This window comes from Tamandua tetradactyla, chromosome 23 (assembly GCF_023851605.1).
Source record: "Tamandua tetradactyla isolate mTamTet1 chromosome 23, mTamTet1.pri, whole genome shotgun sequence".
NCBI lineage: Eukaryota > Metazoa > Chordata > Mammalia > Pilosa > Myrmecophagidae > Tamandua > Tamandua tetradactyla.
The window spans coordinates 29149372-29155371 of record NC_135349.1 but is presented as its reverse complement, the minus strand read 5'-3'; the positions used below and the strand labels follow the sequence as shown (position 1 = coordinate 29155371).

At 35.7% G+C, this 6000-nt stretch overlaps 1 pseudogene; it reads left to right on the top strand.

The window, feature by feature from the left end:
• The first annotated feature begins 2985 nt into the window (after nucleotides 1–2985).
• LOC143666843 (olfactory receptor 9G19-like) lies at nucleotides 2986–3915 on the top strand (annotated as a pseudogene).
• Nucleotides 3916–6000: the final 2085 nt, after the last annotated feature.

The following is a 6000-nucleotide window of genomic DNA, read 5'->3' as shown; positions in this document are numbered from 1 at the left end:
AGACCTAAATAGATGGAAGGGCATACTTTGTTCATGGATTGGAAGAATAAATATAGTTAAGATGTCAATCCTACCTAAATTGATTTACAGATTCAATGCAATACCAATCAAAATCCCAACAACTTATTTTTTGGAAATAGAAAAATCAATAAGCAAATTTATCTGAAAGGGCTGGGTGCCCCGAATTGCTAAAAGTATCTTGAGGAAAAAAAACGAAGCTGGAGGTCTCACGCTGCCAGACTTTAAGGCATATTATGAATCCACAGTGGACAAAACAGCATGGTATTGGCATAAAGATAGATATATCGACCAATGAAATTGAATAGGGTGCTCAGATATAGACTCTCTCATCTATGGACATTTGATCTTTGATAAGGCAGTCAAGCCAACTCACCTGGGACAGAAATTCTCTTCAATAAATGGTGCCTAGAGAACTGGATATCCATATGCAAAAGAATGAAAGAGGACCCCTATCTCACACCCTATACAAAAGTTAACTCAAAATGGATCAAAGATCTAAACATTAGGTCTAAGACCATAAAACAGTTAGAGGAAAAGGTGGGGAGATATCTTTTGAATCTTACAATTGGAGGCAGTTTTATGGACCTCAAACCTAAAGCAAGAGCACTGAAGAAATAAATAAATAAATGGGAGCTCCTCAAAATTAAACACTTTTGTGCATCAAAGAACTTCATCAAGAAAGTAGAAAGACAGCCTACACAATGGGAGACAATATTTGGAAACAACATATCAGATAAAGGTCTAGTATCCAGAATTTATAAAGAGATTGTTCAACTCAACAACAAAAAGACAGCCAACCCAATTACAAAACGGGAAAAAGACTTGAACAGACACCTCTCAGAAGAGGAAATACAAATGGCCAAAAAGCACAGGAAGAGATGCTCAATGTCCCTGGCCATTAGAGAAATGCAAATCAAAACCACAATGAGATATCATCTCACACCTAGCGGAATGGCCATTATCAACAAAAGAGAAAATGACAAGTGCTGGAGAGGATGCGGAGAAAGAGGCACACTTATCCACTGTTGGTGGGAATGTCAAATGGTGCAACCACTGTGGAAGGCAGTTTGGCGGTTCCTCAAAAAGCTGAATATAGAATTGCCATATATTGCTGGGTATCTACTCAAAGGACTTAAGGGCAAAGACACAAACGGACATTTGCACACCAATGTTTATAGCCCCGTTATTTACAATTGCAAAGAGATGGAAACAGCCAAAATGTCCATCAACAGATGAGTGACTAAACAAACTGTGGTATATACATACGATGGAATATTATGCAGTTTTAAGACAGAATAAACTTATGAAGCATGTAATAACATGGATAGACCTAGAGAACATTATGCTGAGTGAGACTAGCCAAAAACTAAAGAACAAATGCTGTATGGTCCCACTGAAGTGAACAAACATTAGAGAATAAACTTGGAATATGTCATTGGTAACAGAGACCATCAGGAGTTAGAAATAGGGTAAGATAATGGGTAATTGGACCTGAAGGGATACAGACTGTGCAACAGGACTAGATAAAAAAAAAACTCAAAAATGAACAGCACAATACTACCTAATTGTAATGTAATTATGTTAAAACACTGAATGAAGCTGCATCTGAGCTACAGTTTTTTTGTTTTCTTAATATATTTTTTGTATTTTTTATTTTTAATCTTTTCTCTATATTATCATTTTATTTCTTTTTCTCTTGTCTTGCTATTTTTTTTCTAAATTGATGCGAATGTACTAAGAAATGATGATCATACATCTATGTGATGATATTAAGAATTACTGATTGCATATGTAGAATGTAATGATTTCTAAATGTTGTGTTAGTTAATTTTTTTTAATTAATAAAAAAAATTTCATAATACAGAAGCTCACCATTCTAGTGGAAGAAATTGTCTCTCACTAAATAGGAACATTTCCAAAAGGGCATTCTTTATTTTTCTTGTATAATTTTAAGTCCTCTGCCTGGCATAATGGTCAAACTAAGAACTTTTTTTCTAGATTAAGATCTTTTATTCCATGCTCTTATAGTATAAATGTTAGGCACTCTGTGAATGGAAAACTCTGGTGATCAAAATTTTGCTCTTTGATTTGGTCTGTAGCTGTAGAGTCTTATGGATTGTCACACAAATAAGGAGAGATAGTGCATCCTCCATTGCTGGCAACATCCCAGTCTTCTGTTTTTACCTCTAAGGGAAAAGGATTCTCAGTGTTCTGTCACCACCAAACCATTCATTGAGTGAGTCATTTTTAACTGTTAATCATTTAGAATATTTAACCAATAATATTAGCATAAATATCCATTGATTAATATTTTCCTTCTTTTCCTCAGGGTATATTTGAGGATAATACATTCATTTGAAGAATGATCTCAAATAAAAATATATAAGGGAATCTGGTCTTTATGCAATTTCACTGTTTCTTCATTCCAATCTTTGTGCTTGGTTATGGAGAAAAATGTACAATTAAATATAGTTACAGACTTCAAAGAATGTAAAATCGAGTGACCTTCCAGATCCAAATTCAGTTTGTGGAATAAATTTAGCTTCCCCATGTAAATCTCTGCAACAATGGGAAGAGACATCAGAGCACCCTTTCAAATTCTATTTATTATATTGTTTACATAGTCTGAAGTCATCCATATGTAAGTAGAAGAGAAGATAAACTATTCCCTATCCCCCTGAAATAAAGAAAAATTGAGTTAAAAATATAAAGTGATATACACTGCATAGTGGGCAGCATAGCTGAGATCTTAAGACAGCAACACAGAACTGATTCCCCAGGTATCCAGAAAATAGTAGCACCCAGTTCAACATGACTGATCACCATGAGCCATGATGGTGTGTGTCACTTGGGATTTTAAATGATCTAAAATGGCAATGATGGGAAGAGGTAGTTGCTGATATCTTAAGTCCCAACATAATTATTGGTCTTTCCCCAGAAAGGGACTAAAGGTATCCAAAATCAATGGAAGAGAGAAATTTCACCAAAGTGAAGAAGTTCATTTTTTTAGGTTTCACAGCTGACTTGCATTTACAGAGAGTACTCTTCTTAATCTTCCTCATCATTTACACCTTTAGTCTCCTGGGGAATATCCCATGATTTCTCTGATTTCTGCTGATTCTAGACTCTACACACCCATGTATTTTTTTTCTGGGAACCTCTCATTCCTGGACTTCTGGTATGTTTCTATATCCACCAAATCCTGATGACCTGCATCTCTGAAGACAAAAATCTTCTTCTTTGCTGACTGCCTGACTCAATTTTTCATCTCTGCTGGGTTGGTTTTAGTGAGAGTAAACTGTTGGCTGTCATGGCTTATGACTGCTATGTGGCCATCTTCAACCCCCTGCTTTATGCCCAGGCAATGTCCCTGAGGATATGTGGCAGTCTTGTGGCAGCTTCATACTTTGGTGGCTTTCTTAACTCAACTATCATCACCAGCAAAACATTTACCCTGAACTTCTGTACAAACAATGTCATTGATGCTTTCTTTTGTGATCCGCCCCTTCTCGTGAAGCTGGCATGTGATGTGAATTAAAGCTACCAGGCTGTGCTCTATTTCCTACTTGCCTCCAATGTCATCACTCCCACCATACTTATTTTTGTCTCCTATCACTTCATCATTGTGGCCATTTTGAATATCCACTCTACCCAAGGTTGCCTGAAGGCTTTATCCAATTGTGGTTCACATCTGACAGCTGTCAGCTTGTACTATGGTTCAATTCTCTTCATTTACTCCAGACAAACACTAGCTATGCCCTGGAATGGAATAAAGTGGTGTCTGTATTCTGTAATGTGGTGATTCCAATGTTAAACCCTTTGATCAATAGATAAAGAAATAAAGATGTGAAAAATGCCCTGAAGAAAATATCGGATAGAACCAAGGTATCATAAATCAGAGTACTTGCTAAACAATGGCACTAATTTTTTCAAATTACTTCCATGTTATGGTCTGAAACTCTCAGAAATAAATGGACCAAGAAAACTGGATTTCATTAGACAATATAGAAATGTCAGTTTGCTTTTGTGTTTTGAAGCTGTGTAATAATGTACATGAGTCTGTTTTAAAAATACTGTAGGATAAATAGGGCTGTGGCTTTTTCAAAACTGCTGTCTGTTTGTTTGGAACATAATCTGTAAAACTACTATTATTTTTTAATTATTGTTATTTTGAGATATTTAAGAGAACAGCTTATCTATTTTTACTTCCATTTGACAGTTTATAAATAGCTTGCATGTATGTTCTAATCCCCTGTGAAAATTAGAATAATACAACTTATTATGGAATCATTGTTAGGATAAGATGCTTTTAACATCTGTTTTGAACTGTCATTGATAGGAGAAAATCAGGAGGGTAAAGTGAGAAATTCCATTTTGAAAGGAATGCACTACTTGTTGGGAGAGAGAATGAGTTGGGAAATGTGGAAGGCTTGTGGAAGAAATACATGTATCACATCCAGCAAAGGCAATCTAAAACACGAGAGGTGAGGGAAAAGGGTGACATATCCAGGTAATAGCCTTTCTGATAAAGGGTAAGGAAATGGGATAGATGTAGCTAAACATTTTGACCTCTCTGTGCCCTCAGATGACATAGGAATTGGGCTGCAGAAGTTGGCCAGACTCTCAAAGCATCATTGCTGTGCCAAACACACACCCAGAGAAACACACACATTCACAAGCCCACTCACACACTCTCATACTCACACACTCACAGACTGCCTTCTAAGTAGGGTGCAATACAGTGATGTATCTGGCCTTCATCTCAAGTTGGAAATTCAGTCTGATAGTTGCACTAGTGTCATCATATTTTCACTCTCATAGTGGAGAAATCAAAGGGAGCAAAAAGCTTGTCGTGTTTTGATGCTTAATGGTACTTGCCAATTTACCAGGAGATGACATTTTCAACTGCTGATACAATTTTTATGTGCAAGAGGGTTAGAATTTCATGAAGGAATTTTGAAAGAAGTAGTCAGTAGAGCTGTTACAGGCAAGACAAATGTTGAGAAGCTACACATGTCTGCCTTTTATTCACATGCTAATCAAATTTATTTTAAATTCAAGATGGATTTAAGGTCTTGGGAATGAGTCTTCTCTTTTGTTTACTCTTCCTCTTTATTAGTCTTATGGAACATGGAGCTGTGAAAGACCACTTGAGGGTATAATTTTTCCTGAATATAAAAGTAACTATAAATTTATTCTTCCTGGAAATATTTACCAAGTGCCAACTTTTTAATTAGTAGAACTGTTCAATGTGCTAGGTACATGACACTAAAAAAATAAGTTTCTCTGACCTTGTGGATGTTGCATCTGGTGTGAGACAAAGAAAATAAATTTAATAAGTGGGAGTTAGAAAAATATAAAAGGTACAAGCATTAGGAGATGGAAATACTTATTAATGGAAAGCCATCTTATAGAGGAAATTGGATGCATTGTATGGAATTTGATGTTAGAGTAAAATGGGAGCACTTTCAGCATACAGAAGTGACATGATGTGACATTTTTAAATTAAGAGACTATAGGCTATAGACAAGAGGGTTTGAGGAATGTGGACCAGTTATGAGATTATTGCAGTATGCTTCACAAAAGTAATATTTGAGCTCAAGTGGTAGAGGGTGTGGTGAGAAACAGTCAGGTTAAAGATATATCATGAAGTTAATGACACCAGGACCCTGGTATGTGAAGAGGTTAAGGGAGGAAAATAAGTAGATAATGCCAAATTTTTGTTCCATGAACCTGGAAGTGTAGATTTTATTTACTGTTGTGGAATGAGCAGATAGACTATTTGGGGAAATTAAACACAGTAATCCTGTTTTAAACATGCTAAATTTGATATGTATATCTGCTCATCCCTTATAATTATAGAATGTTAACACCATGTGGAGATTTCTTAAGTATGAAATGGCTCTTATGGATATCATAACCAGAAATTCTATGGGTAGATTTCTGATAATTTATAATCCTACAGTATCTTATGGTTAT